We start from the raw sequence: 15569 nt of genomic DNA, 5'->3' as shown, positions 1-15569 counted from the left end.
CCCTAGATGAACAAGTGGTCTTAGCTCCTAAGGTAAGCATTTTAGATGTAATGTTTACTCGATGTTTACCTCTTGTCTTGGCCTATACTACCACTCCGGAAATATGTCCTGGTTCATTCTGTATAAAAAAAATGTGACTGAAGAATAAGTGTGAGAAGTTTTTTGAAAAAAATCGTAATCTGCAGAATTCCTACAATTCTACTGGAAAACAAATAAATTTAAGAGCACTGTATATAGAAAAGAGGTAGAGATAAAAAGACTGAATCAAGATAGATACGATGGAAGGCATCAAACTTGTATGAAAAAGGATTTATAAAACAAGGAGAAGACTTTGGAGTAACATCGATTTGCCGTGTGTGAACGTAAAGAAAGCAGCATACATGTTCCTCTGAATTCGTGCCTCACGGGAACTTTCGTGACCTCGAGGTTCCATTCGCCGTCAGAAAGCACATAAAACGTAAATGAAGTCGAAGAAAAACCCTTGTGAAATAAAGCACGTTAGGCCATTCTACAGTCGTTTGCCCTTGTTGTACACAGATCTCTTTTGCTCCACCGTCATACTTCGTTTCTCCCTTCGAGCAGAGGAGGAGGGAAAGGTGGGGGAGAGCGTAAAAAATGGAGAAGTTAGGTGAGCAGCAGGACAAAGACGTCGCATAAACATAAATTCTTGCGAGCGAGAACATACGTAATATGGGCTCCTTCCGGAATATCGGAGCAGAGGCCGTATATCATTTCGGCGATTCCGCGGCCAATCCGCCTGAAGTCGTTCTGTGTACCGAAGCATAAATAGCGAACACAAAGCGTGGGAGGCGAACCGCTCGTTCCCCTGGACACGCAGAGTCGAGTCGACCAGAGCAGCGGCACGAGAGATCGCTGTCGACATCTGTGGCGACACTGTCCATATCGATTGCTGCTTGCCAGAAATCGACCACGGACGGCGTGAAAAGTATTGCATATTGCGTGATGTGTGAGGGCAGATTTACTGAGCCGATTCAGGAGTATCGCACCGTTTAAGGAAAAAGAACCCAAGTAGACATTAACTATGGGAGATTCTGGTATTATGGAATACCATGCTCCCATTTACATTTTGAGCACTTTTTACTACATAATTAAATAAACGCCCAAAAACGAAAAGAGGCTGCTCCTTATCACAATAAATTATTTCTTGTGAAAAAGTAATTCGCAAAAATACTCCTTATTAAAAAGAAATGAAATAAAAAAGTGTCAAATGGAGAATGATTTGATACAGTAGTTCAACACGGAATAGAGGACTGAAAATAAATTACATTTGGCAAAAAAGCCAACGCAACAAACGTAATACAAATACACAATACACTTCTGCAGTTTAGTAAGGCAACATAGCTTACTCTATTTGTAGAAATCACAAATATAATCTTCCTTCTCCGCACCAGCGCAATCGAGGCGGGCCCACAGAGAGCAATCCATACGTGGCACCCAGATCTACCTGTAGCTCCACCCCTATTTTTTAACGCTATTAAATAACGAGTCTATGAAACAGATTCGCATCTGTGACTACACATAGACGTCAGCTGTTTACCACCCATGAAAATTTGTGCTGGGCCGGGACTCGAACCCCGATTTCTCTGTTATCACGAGCGGTAGCCTTAACCACTTCGGCTATCCGAGCAGGCCTCCAGGACCACTCCAAACTTCCACACGTCACGTATTCACAGACCTTATGCTCGCTCAAAAGGTGAATTCTGGGAGACAAATACTACATCTTCATTTTAGTCCGTCGAGGCATAATTTATATCATTGATAGTTACAATGCCTCTGTTTATATAGTTTACGTATCTTCACAATACAATGTCCTTCAGACATACAGTCCTGGAGGCGTGCTCAGACAACCGAAGTAGTTAAGGCGACCGCTAGTGATAGGCGGCAAATTTGGTTCCAATACTGGTCCAGTACAAATTTTCGTGTGTCGCAAACAGCCGATGTCAATGCATAGGCGCAGAATTCGCAACTATTTCGTAAAGTTTATCACAGCCGTAATCGTTAGTCACAGTGTCTTTTCCCCCTGACATGCATGCATGCATGGTGTATAATCGCAGACCATCAATAAAATAACGTCGCTGCCATCACTTATGCAAGAGGCAGTGGGAGCAGGTCAGACCAGAGTCGACCAAGCACAGTGACGCCAGGGACTACCCACTGGTGTAACAGAGACTGCCACCATGTCCTCGGGCTCTTACCACATGTAATCAGAATTCATCTGAACCAGGCCACAGTTTTCCGGTAGTCTAGGACGTAATCGATATGTTCACGAACCCAAGAAAGGCGTTGTACGCGATGTAGTGCTGTTACCAAAGGCACTCGCGTCGGTCGTCTGCTACCATAGCCCATTAACGCCAAATTTCGCCGCTCTGTCCTGATAGACACGTTCGTTGTAGATCCCACACTGATTTCTGCTGTTATTTCACGCAGCGCTGCTTGTGTATTAGCACTGACAAGTCTACGCAAACGTCGTTGGCCCCGGTCGTTAAGTGAAGGCCGAAGGTCACTGCGCTGTCAGTGGTGAGAGGTAATACTGGAAATTTGGTGTTCTGATCACAATACTGACAACGTGGATCTCGGAATATTGTAATCCTTGACGATTTCCGAAATGGAACGTCCAATGCGTCTAGCTCCAACTACCATTCCCAGTTCAAAGTCTGTTGATTCCCGTAGTGCAGCCATAATAACGTGGGAAACATTTTCACCTGAATCATGTGAATATAAATGCATTGTCGATTTACACTTCCGTGTACGCGATACTACTACCATCTGTATACATGTATATCGCTATCCCATGACTTCTGTCACCTCAGTGATTTAATACATGTTTTACACAACCACAGCAAAAAGGATCAAGCCCTTGGCAAAAGAATGAAGACATACTTGAACTTACCTCATTATTATTCAAGCGATAATACAGACGTAATACAATGAAGAGCCAAAAAAACTGGCCCACCTGCCTAACATCGTGTAGGGCCGCCACGAGCACGCAGAAGTGCCGCAACACAGCGTGGTAGGGACTCGATTAATGTATAAAGAAGTGCTGGAGGGAATTGACACCATGAATCCTGCAGGGCTGTCCATAAATCCGTAAGAGTACCAGGGAGTGGAGTTCTCTTCTGAATAACACATTGCAAGGCATCCGAGATATGCTGAATAATGTCCATGTCTGGAGAGTGCGGTAGCCAGCGGAAGTGTTTAAACTCAGAAGAGTGTTCCTGGAGACACTCTGTAGCAATTCTGGATGTGTGGAGTGTCGCATATTCCCGCTGGAATTGCCAAGTTCGTCGGAATGCTCAATGCACATGAATGGATGCAGGTGATCACACAGGATGCTTACGTACGTGTCACCTGTCAGAATGGTATCTAGATGTATCAGGGATCCAATGTCACTCCAACTGCACACGCCCCACACCATTACAAAACTTCCACAAGCTCGAACAGTCCCCTGCTGATATCCAGGGTCCATTGATTCATGAGGTTGTCACCTTATCCGTACACGTCCATCCGCTCGATACAATTTGAAACGACACTCGTCCGATCAAGTAACATGTTTCCACTCTTCGACAGTCCATTATCGGTCTTGACGGGCCGAGGCGGGGCGTAAAGCTTTGTGTCGTGTAGTCGTCAAGGGCACACGAATGAACTTCGGGCTCCGAAAGCCCATATCGATGATGTTTCGTTGAATGGTCCGCACGCTGATACTTTTTGATGGCCCAGCTTTGAAATATGCAGCAATTTGCGGAAGGGTTGCACTTCTGTCTCGTTGAACGATTCTCTTCAGTCGTCGTTGGTTCCGTTCTTGCAAGATCTTTTTCCCGCCCCAGAGATGTCGGAGATTTGATGTTCTACCGGATTCCTGATATTCACGATACACTCGTAAAATGGTCGTACGGTAAAATCGTCACCCCCATCGCTACCTCGGGGGTGCTGTGTCCCATCGTTCGTGCACCTACTATAACATCACTTTCAAACTCACTTAAAACTTTATAATCTGCTATTGTAGCAGCAGTACTCGATGTAACAACTGCGCCAGACACTTGTTGTCTTATAAAGGCGTTGCCGATCGCAGCTCCGTACTCTTTCTGTTTACGTATACCTGTATTTGAATACGCATGCCTATACCAGTTTCTTTGGCGCTTCAGTGTACATAAATGACCTTATAGGTTGGTGGACGGAAAGAGAGACCTTAGCAAGAATAAGAACTTTTGCCGGCCGGTGTGGCCGAGCGGTTCTAGGCGCTACAGTCTGGAACCGTGTGACCGCTACGGGCATGGATGTGTGTGATGTCCTTAGGTTAGTTAGGTTTAAGTAGTTCTAAGTTCTAGGGGACTGATGACCTCAGAAGTTAAGTCCCATAGTGCTCAGAGCCATTTGAATCAACAAGAACTTTTCGTAGTTCGCTTCTCTTAACAGAGAAAGGGACACGATCCTAAAGTGGAAAAAAGATATAGTAATAAATTCTGTTTCAAGTGTATGATACTATCTCTAATATAGTTAAATATTTTGATCCTCTACAATGGTCACGACCGGCATCTGCAGTGTCTCTGATCTGCAAGTGACACTGCTAAGCCCCTCACTTGGCACCCATCAAGTCTCGCTCAGAAAAAGCGACAGAGTCGAGGTGTCCTGCTTCTTCAACGTGTTGTAGTATCTAGCAGAAAAGCCCGTATCATTGTATAATGTTGCAGAACGAACGTTGTTTCCACACAGTAATGTTATGCCTGGAGCAGATTACAGCTTGACGGAGCTGACACGAGACGGGTGAGCGGGAACAGCTAGTAGCTTGGGAATAAAGCGACGGGGGCCCGGCACTGCGGCGAGGGAGAAGTGGTCCCGGGGGGCGGTGCCTCTGCCTGCGGGGGCGACACAAAGCGCCGACAGCGGCGGGGGCGGCGAGACGCAATCAGCGTCGGAGCGGGCCGCGACCCGGAAGTGAGGTCACAGCGCCGCACAGCAGTTCCACACAAACATCGCCGCCGCCCTCGGCACGCTGATTTGCGGGATGGATGCTGACAACGTGTCGCACCGAGGCACCAGAGAGCGCTCGTGAGGTAGTCATGAAATTTTAATTATGAAATTTGGTCACAGTATGTTATGCTTGTCCTTTTTTTTGTAACTCAAATATAATGAAACATATCCTATTGGAATTTTGAGCTCAGTTCCCGAGCTTGCAGAAGATAATAATGAATTAAAGATGGCTTCGCCTCTTTGGAATCAGTCTACCTTTTTGCAAGTTTACAAATTATTGTTTTATTTTAACACCCAAACACATTTCACCACAGTTGTGGGATCTTCAGTGTTTTTTTTGTTGTTTTTTGTTTTTCTGAAATACGAATTTGTAGATTATGTTTAGGTTAGGAAACACTTTACATTGTATTTTGTTGTTATTTAAATTTCAGATGCACTTTCCTTTTATTCTGCATTGTGTGTGTCCTGTGGTTGGTATCTGAAATCAGCCGTAGATCTACCTTAGCTCACCATATCATCTGCAAACATGAAGGATGTTAGATAATGTTCTACATTGAATTTCTGTTTGTAATCCAATCCTTAAAATGTCTATTCTGGTAAAACTTGAGGTACTATTTGCCTAGTCCAAGCTGTAACAAGTTTATTGTTGTGTACCGAAGGTGTATTTGTGTAGTCGAGCAGAACCTGTGAACTTGGGTATGACGAACCATTTCGTGTAGTTTGCTATTCATGGATTATGTTTCGTAGTTTGACAATGATTACTCAGGTTTTCTCCTGCTCACTTGTGAATACTATGTCTCGCTATGTTGTGGTTTGGAAGCAACTAAACTTTCTCTGATGCCCACATGTTCAGCTCAACTATTCAGTAACGCTTTTGGCACAAAAAAAAAATCATTTTACAGTTCAAGACTAGCCAAATATTACATGGGAAGGCCAAAAACGGGCGTACGTCACGATTTTTACCTGAACATACATTTTAAAGATTAGATTATAAACAGAGATTCAATGCAGACGATTTTCTAATATCGCTCATGCTTGCAGACGACTTGGTGTACTAATTTAGACCTGTGAGTGATTTCGGTTGGGAGTCACAGGACACAAACAATGTATAATTTACGGTAAAGTGTGTTTAATATTTAAATAACAACAAAATCCGATGTAGCGTATTTCCTAACCTAAACACAATCTGTATCTACATATACCAGAAAAAGAAAAGAGAGGGAAACGCCACAGAGGATGCAACGACTGTGATCAAACATGTTTGGGTCTTAAAATAGAGCAATATTTTCTGTACGTGTAAAAAGGTGGACCCAGTCTAAATTCATTATAATGTAACATATAAGTTCAGCGGATTAAGAAATAGTCATCACAGTGTGCACACACAGATGAACCGTTAAGCCTTTACAGATAACGCAGCGATGGGGTCGCATGTTCAGCCGCGCGCGTACTTAGTCTCCATGAGCGTAAGGCAGTAGCGATCAGAGAGACATCGTACATAAACATGGGACATATAAGGACGTGACAGAGTGGCAAATAGAGGTATTGTGTTAGGCCTTGCACAAGATTACTCGGTATGCGTGGTTGCTGGGATTGTTTGTATTTCACGGCGGACTGTTCAACGTGGCTACGAGCAATCGCCACAACGAAGCCAACTAGATACAGGGGCCATGTGGAACATGTCATAGTACATGGCTCTACAGGTCTTACGAGTTGCAGCGACCGTCTCCAGTGGGGACCGACTTGCTATTTGAGACGCTTTCACACTTCGTAGCTGCGCGTTTACGTAGACTCTCGCGTTCTCTACAATATATGACAAAATAAAGCACTTTATAGGGTATCGTTTCATTGACAGATTGATTTCGCCCCTTTCCTCGGACGTAGTGTGATGTCATAAGTTTTTGCAGGCCCTGTATTTCCTGTAGCCCCCGTAATCAGAAAACAATACGTTAAACGATATTTTACTATAAAAATGCAGCTACCATCCACTTTTTTAAATGCGTTTTATTTATGCCAATATGCATTTCGCGTTTGCACCCATCTTCAGCTGGCAAATTACATGTATCTTCAGTTTCTACAGTGGTACAATATCGACAGCAGTTTGGATGCTGCAGCAGGCCTGTGCAAAAGCAACGATTCAAAATCATTTACTTCAATTTCGCGAGTTTAAAGTTACGCACTATCAGTTATTCATTTTACTTACATTCTCCTCTCCTTGTTTTTTCTTGGCCAAGATAGTGCGTAACTTTAAACTCGCGAAATTGAAGTAAATGATTGGAATCGTTGCTTTTGCACAGGCCAGCTGCAGCATCCAAACTGCTGTCGATATTGTACCACTGTAGAAACTAAAGATACATGTAATTTGCCAGCTGAAGATGGGTGCAAACCAGAAATGCATATTGGCATAAATAAAACGCATTAAACAAAGTGGCTGGTCGCTGCATTTTTATAGTAAAATATCATTATCCACGGCCACGGAGCTCAACAGTCCAAATAAAATGGACAAATTGTTATCAATACGTTAAAATTTTAATCGGAAAAAGAGGGACAGGAGACTTGTTTCACAGCTTGTGAAGCAAAACGGCTTCCATACCTGATGGGATTTGCTGCAGGTCCATCCCAAAGCGTTAGCGAGAGAACACTGCCACAGGAACTGCATGCAATGAACATTTGGAATGGTCACCGCGCAAGACGCCATTGCTCGCCACAGTTTTTCCAAGGCAAGAACAGCAAAGTTCATCGGGCTGGAAGAATATGTGACTGGTTTTCTGAACACGACCCGACCCTATTACATCTCGACTGGCCTGCAGAATAACCTCCACAACTACGTAAATACTCCACAAGACACAGTACAGCGCGTGGCGGGGTACACCGTATACCGTGAAACGCCCCCTCAGAAAAATTAATGAATTACTGTGCTGGAAAACCTCTTAAGTTATTTGCTTTTCAAACAGCTGAGCAGAACTGAACGTACTCAAAAATTTCGCTCTTTACCTACTCTGATCAACACTAAATTGACACAATATTTTTAGCACGACGCAATTTGACTTTCAATAATCCCTACAAAAGAATGGCCCTGACTAACAATAACCTATACCTCTCATCAATCACTTACCTCACAAAAATCTTCGTTACTCAAACTACTGCAATACAGCGAGCGCCAATACTGCCAGCTAAATAAAAGATTCTAACTACTGAAGGCACTAACTACTGATAGGCATAGTTAGCAAATGAGAGATTTTGATAGAGAACAAACAATGTATTTACCTTAATAGTGTTCAAAAGTCATTATATATATATATATATATATATATATATATATATATATATATATATATATATATATATATATATATATATCAGTTCATGACATCCAGTCTTACAAATTTACTCTTTCTGGCGGAAACATGTCCAGATCATCCGCTCTCAAAACTCCGCCATCTCACTCCCCACATCCAGTACCGTTAGCGGCTCACCTCCAACTGCACAGCGCTACGCGCTGTTCACATCCAACTGCCCAACACTACAATAGCAAATTCCAACAATGCAAACCAGCACAATGCACACAGCACAGTGAGTGATTTTCATATAGAGCGCTACGTGGCGTTACCAATATAAAAACCTAAACTGTCTACTTACAACCGCAACTAGTCGTTTCCTTCCTTGTTCCACTAGCAGACAGAGCGACGGGAAAAAGACTATCTGTATACCTCCGTATGAGCCCTAATTTCTCGTATCTTATCTTCTTGATCACCAAGCGTAATGTATGTTGGTGGCAGCAGGATCTTTGTGCAATCAGCTTCAAATGCTAGTTCTCTAAACTTTCTCACTAGCGTTCTTCGAAATGCGTGTTTTCTTCCCTCCAGGGATTCCCACCTCAGCTTCCGAAGCATTTCCGTAACATGCTGATCGAACCTATCGCTAACAATAGCAGCTCGCCTCTGAATTGCTTCTATGTCTTCTTTCAAGCCGGCCGCAGTGGCCGAGCGGTTCTAGGCGTTTCAGCCTGGAACCGCGCGATCGCTACGGATGCAGGTTCGAATCCTGCCTCCGCCATGGGTGTGTGTGATGTCCTTAGGTTAGTTAGGTTTAAGTAGTTCTAAGTTCTAGGGGATTGATGACCTCCGGTGTTAAGTCCCATAGTGCTCAGAGTCATTTTCTTCTTCTTTCAATCCGACCTCGTGTTGATCCCAAAGACTGCGAACAGAACTCAAGAATGGATCGCACTAGTGTCCTATATGCGGTCTCCTTTACAGATGAACCACACTTTCCTAAAATCCTCCCAGTAAACCGAAGTCGACCATTCGTCTTCCCTACACAATCCTCACAAGATCGTTCCATTTTATATCGCTTAGCAACGTTACGCCCAGATGTTTAAACGACGTGACTGTGTAAAGCAGGGCACTATTAATGCGTATCCGAAAACTACGTGTTTGTTTTTCCTGCTCTTCCGCGTTAACTTACATTTTTCTACATTAAGAGCCAGCTGCCATTCTTGACACGAACTAGAAATTTGGTCTTGGTCATCTTGTATCAATCTACAGATACTTATTTTCGACACCTTGCTGTACACCACAACATCATCAACGAAAAACTGCAGATTGCTTCCTACCCTTTCCGCCAGGTCACACTTGTTACTTGGTAACAAGTACTGTAGGGGTAAGAACCACCTAGCTCCCAGTTGGTGTGCAGGCGACATCGGAGATGGGGAGAGAGGGGGGGACGGAGGAGGAGATGGACAGAGACACTATAGGGAGAAGGAGCTAAACAGAGACAGGGGAAGGAGGAGAGGGGAAAGAGATCTAAGAGAGAGAGAGAGAGAGAGAGAGAGAGAGAGAGAGAGAGAGGAAGAGAGAAAGTAAGGGAGAGAGAAAAGGGACAGAGAGAGAGAGAATAGAGAGGAAGGGATGGACAGAGAGCAGAGAAAAAGGACATAGAAAGGGGGAAAAGACTTGACGGATTGGGAGGATGGAAAAGATGAAGGCCGGAATAGGAATCGGACAGAGTGATGGGGAGGAGGGGATGGACTGAGTGGTACAGGAGTGAGGTACCTAGGGGACTAGGAGGTGGAAAGAGGGGGAAGGAGGAAACAGAGGGCAGAGGAGGAGATGGACACAGAGAAGGGGAATGAGCGGGAGGTGTATGAGGCAGGTAGAATATAGGGTACTCGGCAGATGAAAAAGGCAAATTATGTGAGAATGCTGATGGAAGAGGGAAAAGTAGTTAGGAGGGATATGGAAACCGAAGTAAATTCCCGAGAAAAGCTGGGTACTTATGCTTTTATGTCAGCCTCATTTTTAGCCCCATTCCCACCCCACCCATATGGAAAGCAGTTGTTTCTTACCCACATAGACCTTCTTTCCAGATATAAAAGACGTGTGTACCACGTTTGGTTGGAATCCAATGATTTAGACAGAGATGTGGAACATACATACATACATACACTTTTTTGTTGCACTTAATTAATATAACAAAAAAGTGTGTGTCTCTATGTATGTTCCACATCCCTGTCCAAACCACTGGATCGATTTCAACCGCACTTGGTACACATGTCATTTACTATCTGGAAAGAAGGACTGAGTGGGTAAGAACCATCTACTTTCCCTATGGGTGGGATGGGAATGCGGGTAAAAATGGAGCTGACGTAAAAGCGTAAATCAGGAACGACTGGAGCAATATCAACCAAATTTGGTATATGCTTGACTCGTTATTTGTATAAAAGGACTGTGGCTGTAAGGTATGCCTATTATCAGTGGGAAAGGGGATGGGGATGAGAAGGAGGTGTTACGTAAGAATATTCTAAACGACCTGCTGGTATTTTTTCTATATTTTACTGACGTGGAATACTTTCAAAGCTAAGAAATACAATGTCTTTCTGATTTGGTGTCAGTTCGCGAGAATGACCATTGCAGTCAGCCAGTACCTTGCCAACGAGTTTCACGGCCTAAAATCCTGTCACGCCCTACTCCCCGGAGCAGTATGTTGTGGATCATCAGGGAATCGGACATATATGTGTGCAATATATGTGGGTGAAGCCGTGGATAAAACGCCGTTGGTACTGTGTAACTTTTGTAATCACTGGGATACGGCAGTGCAAAGAGAGCAGTGTAGGTTAGTACTAGCACGTCTTTGTAACAGTAGCTTTGCAATATGGCGTGCGCGATGGCACACTACTTGCAGGGGGAGAATTCTTCCGCTGGACGTGTCATTAATAGCAAGTCTGAGCAGCGAGGCGGCCTCACAAGCGGCGGTCTGCGCTCGCTTGGATTTGTGATGCGCGACGTAACAGCACGCGAGCTTATCGCAAGCGTGGCACGCATGACTTGCAGTCTGCACTGAAATAAACTCTGACCACACTTCATACCATGGCACGATATCACTGAGTTGTCTCAGTCTTCAGATTGTCGCCGCCAACCAAACTCTCCGCGAGATGACGATGTCTGACGACGAGGGCATCACCGAACTGTTTAAAAAAAAAAAAAAAAAAAAAAAAAAAAAAGACGTCTAGAGTGGTCAGTAATTTAAATTGTAAATCACAGTGACTCTTTTGAAGACAGTAGTTTTTCCATAGTACAGTGTTTTCTGTCAGTGCAGACTAGACTGTATTTTGATGCACATCATTACTACCTGGGATAGGTTCCTGATTTCAAGATTCCTATTTGCCTGACCGAGTATTATAAATATGTATAAGAATTTAAGAGAATGATATTCAATATTGTTCTTTTGAAAAATTCATGAGCGAATCTAAATTAACTAACAGCCAATTTGCATAGTAACATGCCTTCAGCATAGTATTCTTTTATTCGAAAGTTATTATTTAATTTAATTTGAATGCTGGCACTACAAAAGTTAAATATTGAAATAAATTTGTTTTTGTTTTTATATTACTGCGTGTTGGTGGAGTAGTGTGCAGTATTTACGTGTTCTTTCAACAGTTGGTATTCTGTAGTGAGTTTCAGCGGTTTGAAAGTTTGATTTTTCTATTCAGCTTAATTCATCTAAGAGTAAATATGTGAAGTGATGTTAACATGTTGCAACGTCTATTTATTGCCGTGTTCACAGTTATTTCAGAGTTACAGCACGTTTTATCGTATTAACGATTTTCTGTTAAAATTGTTGAGCAGAATGATTCAGGCGTTCTAAATTCAGTAACCGCAGGGAATATCTGCATCAGCAGGTACAATACAAAATTCGGTAATCGAGTTGTACGTGCAACTATTGATTATGTACACCAGTAATGTAATCAATACGTTTTGCAGAGAATTTTGTCCGATTGAATTGACAACCATATCATTACATAACTATACAAGTTCATTTGAGGCAACTAAATTATCCTGCCACTGTGCTTATTTTCAAGACAAGTCGCTAATAACTATAATCCGTTTGGAAATGGTAGGGAGTTTGGATCTGGGAGTGGTAAGATGCTGAGCCAAAATTTAAGAAAATAAAAAACATAACACTTTTGATAATATTTATTTCTTTCAACGGCATTTTAACATGGAGAAAATAAACACGTTCAAACAGTCGCCACAGAAGCGTTAATAACTACGAAAATGAAAATGACAACATTTACAAAACACTTTAAGGTTTATACAACTAGCTTTCAGGTGAGAAATATTAAGAGAATCACATCAATCTTGAAATAAAGAAATTAGTGTAGCAATTTCAGGGAAAACAAACAACGCAAAACGGTTGGCAATTTTAACATTTTGGCCGTTAAACGAAAGCACACAAGTCAAAAATTTAATTTCTTGTAAATGGATGCATACAGAAATGAGGCTTCCACAGAACAACCAAAGTTAAAACATAAAATTCTATTTGCTATTTCTAAACTGGCTCAAAACAACTCGGACTTCGCCGGGCGGGGTAGCCGCGTGGTCTGAGGCATCTTGTTACAGTCTGCGCGGCTCCCCCCGTCGGAGGTTCGAGTCCTCCCTCGTTCATGGGTGTGTGTTTGTTGTCCTTGGCATTAAGTTAGTTTAAGTTAGATTAAGTAGTGTGTAGGCTTCAGGACCGATGACCTGAGCAGTTTGGTCCCATAAGATTTACCACTAATTTCCAAATTTCCAACTTGGGCTTGAAGTATTAACACGAAATGCTGATCTACATAAACATGTAAGACAAATGTAACCGTCACTGAAGAAAAGTAAGCGGCCAAGTTCCACAAAGTAACATTTTAGCTGTGTATATTTTTGCTTGCGACCAACCTGTTTGTAGTTTTATCTTTGATAAATCTTTGTCGAATGTGCAATATACTCTTCACTAAAATGTTAACATAGCATGAATAATGAAAAGACAATGGAACATAACGTATAACCTTAAAAGTAAACGTATATAAATGTATAACTGCAATTTTCAGATTTCGAATGTCTAACAAAAATAATGATGGTAGATGTAATGTCTGTAAATGCATAATGTCACAAATCGGAAAATGACAGTCTTAACTGTTGAAACCAGTTAATACAAAATAATTTGGAACGTGATCTTGCCTATAAGAACTTCCTTAAAGTGCGTATAGATCGCTCTTTCTCATCTTAAACTATGAGAAACTTTAACCTTGATTATTTGTTGTATGTATTACAATCTTAGTCTTACTCACAGTTTTGCACTTTTATTCATTCCTCTGGCACCAAAGTACATATTACTGCAGGTCTTAACAAATGTCGTATCATCCTGTCCTTATTCTTGTCAGTTTCTCCATACTCTCCGTTATTCGCCGATTCTGCAGAGAACCATCTCATTCCTTGAATTATAAGATTATCAAATTTTCAACACTGTTGTGTAGTAACACATCTCAAATGCCACGAATTTTTGGTTTTAAAGACAGTTCACGATTCAGTACCACACAATGCTGTGCTCCAAACACATTTTCAGAAATTTCCTCCTCAAATTCAGACCTGTGTTCTGTACCAGTAGACTTCTTTCTCGGAGGAATGTCCTCTTTGATTGTGCTAGCCTGCTTTTTGAGTCCTCTTTGCTTCGTCCATGATGGTTGATTTTGCTTCCAAGGTTTCAGAATTCCGTAATTTCGTCTACTTTGTGATCACCAATTACGATGTTACGTTTCTCACTATTCTCATTTCAGCTGCTTTTCATTATTTTCGTCTTTATTCGGTTCAGGCTAAATGCATATTCTGTACTTATTACACTGTTCATTCCATTCAGCACATATTTTAATGATAATTAATTGAAACTCTCAGCTGCCGACAGTTGTTGTTGATATACCTCGATGGGGACAGTTGAAAATGTGTGCCCCGACCGGGACTCGAACTCGAGGTCTCCTGCTTACATGGCAGACGCTCTATCCATCTTTTTTTTATCTCATTTTGTTCTATATTGTTCGCTGAATTTGTTAGTGGCGGACGTCCGATGACACTCGTTCAGGTTGTTCATTGACCCGTTTACTCAGTTTTTTATTACAGAGGGTAGCTACACCCTCTGACCGAACACGCTGAGATACCGTGCCGGCATCCATTTGAGCCACCGAGGACATAGACGAATAGCGCGACTTCCCGTGAGACCCGCATTCCCAACTGTCTACAATCTACATACGTAATGTACCTAATACATATTTGCCCATCCACTCATTACTCGCGCACACTAAGGTGACGGTTACCGTAAGAGTTCGGGCAACGTGTGCGCATTCGCACAGACGAAGGTCAATGGCTGAGTAACCTTTAACTATATATATGAAGATATGTATTAGGTACATTACCTATGTAGGTTGTGGACAGTTGGGAATGTGGGTCTCACGGGAAGCGTGCAAGGGATAAGTCCCTGCAGTCGCGCTATTCATCTGTGTACTCGGTGGCTCAGATGGATAGAGCGTCTGCCATGTAAGCAGGAGATCCCGGGTTCGAGTCCCGGTCGGGGCACACATTTTCAGCTGTCCCCATCGAGGTATATCAACAACCCCGTTGGCAGCTGAGGGTTTCAATTGATTATCATTTATCCTAGAGAAGCTCCACGGTCATCAATGGTATCTGTTCTTTCGAGAACAGTTAGTATCTTCATATACATATTTTAATTCTTCTTCATCTTCACTGAGGATTGCAGTATCATCATACGTCACTGCTTCTTCGTAGCGTTGGTTGAATAGTAGGGTTGCTAGACTGCAACCCTGTCTTAACTCCTTTTTAATTGAATCTCTTACTTCTTGGTCATCAAATCTTATTATTCCCTCTTGGTTCTTGCACATACAGTACATTACTCGTCCTTCCCTATAGCTGTTTGCATGCTGGAAATATGAACTATCAACAGCGCCGTTTGCACGTCTGATTGCTACGACTGGTATCCAGACGTACAGAATAGTCGGTTATTTCGTAACAAGAAACAACGTCAGCTTATAACATTCTTGACTCTTAGACAGTTCCACAGTATAATAAGCTCCCTTACGAAATGTTAGTCACACCCTAAGAAGAGCACACCACTCACACTGAAACATGGAAGATCTGGTTCCAGGTGATCACGTGACCCTCCAACGTCAACAGTGTCAATGAAGTGATGTGTATATTACAATCGTCTACCAGGAATCAGCGCATTTACAAGATCCGACGTGGGAACGTGACATATCGGCAGAATGG

The 15569-nt window shown here is 42.5% G+C and overlaps 1 non-coding gene across 1 annotated transcript; it reads left to right on the top strand.

Moving 5' to 3' along the window:
* The first annotated feature begins 14786 nt into the window (after positions 1 to 14786).
* Trnat-ugu (transfer RNA threonine (anticodon UGU)) lies at positions 14787 to 14861 on the top strand. Its single transcript has one exon. It is a non-coding gene; the product is annotated as a tRNA-Thr (tRNA).
* Positions 14862 to 15569: the final 708 nt, after the last annotated feature.

The sequence above is a fragment of the Schistocerca cancellata genome, chromosome 8, assembly GCF_023864275.1.
Source record: "Schistocerca cancellata isolate TAMUIC-IGC-003103 chromosome 8, iqSchCanc2.1, whole genome shotgun sequence".
NCBI lineage: Eukaryota > Metazoa > Arthropoda > Insecta > Orthoptera > Acrididae > Schistocerca > Schistocerca cancellata.
Note: the sequence above shows the minus strand (reverse complement) of the source record. Positions and strands in the feature narration are given on the sequence as shown.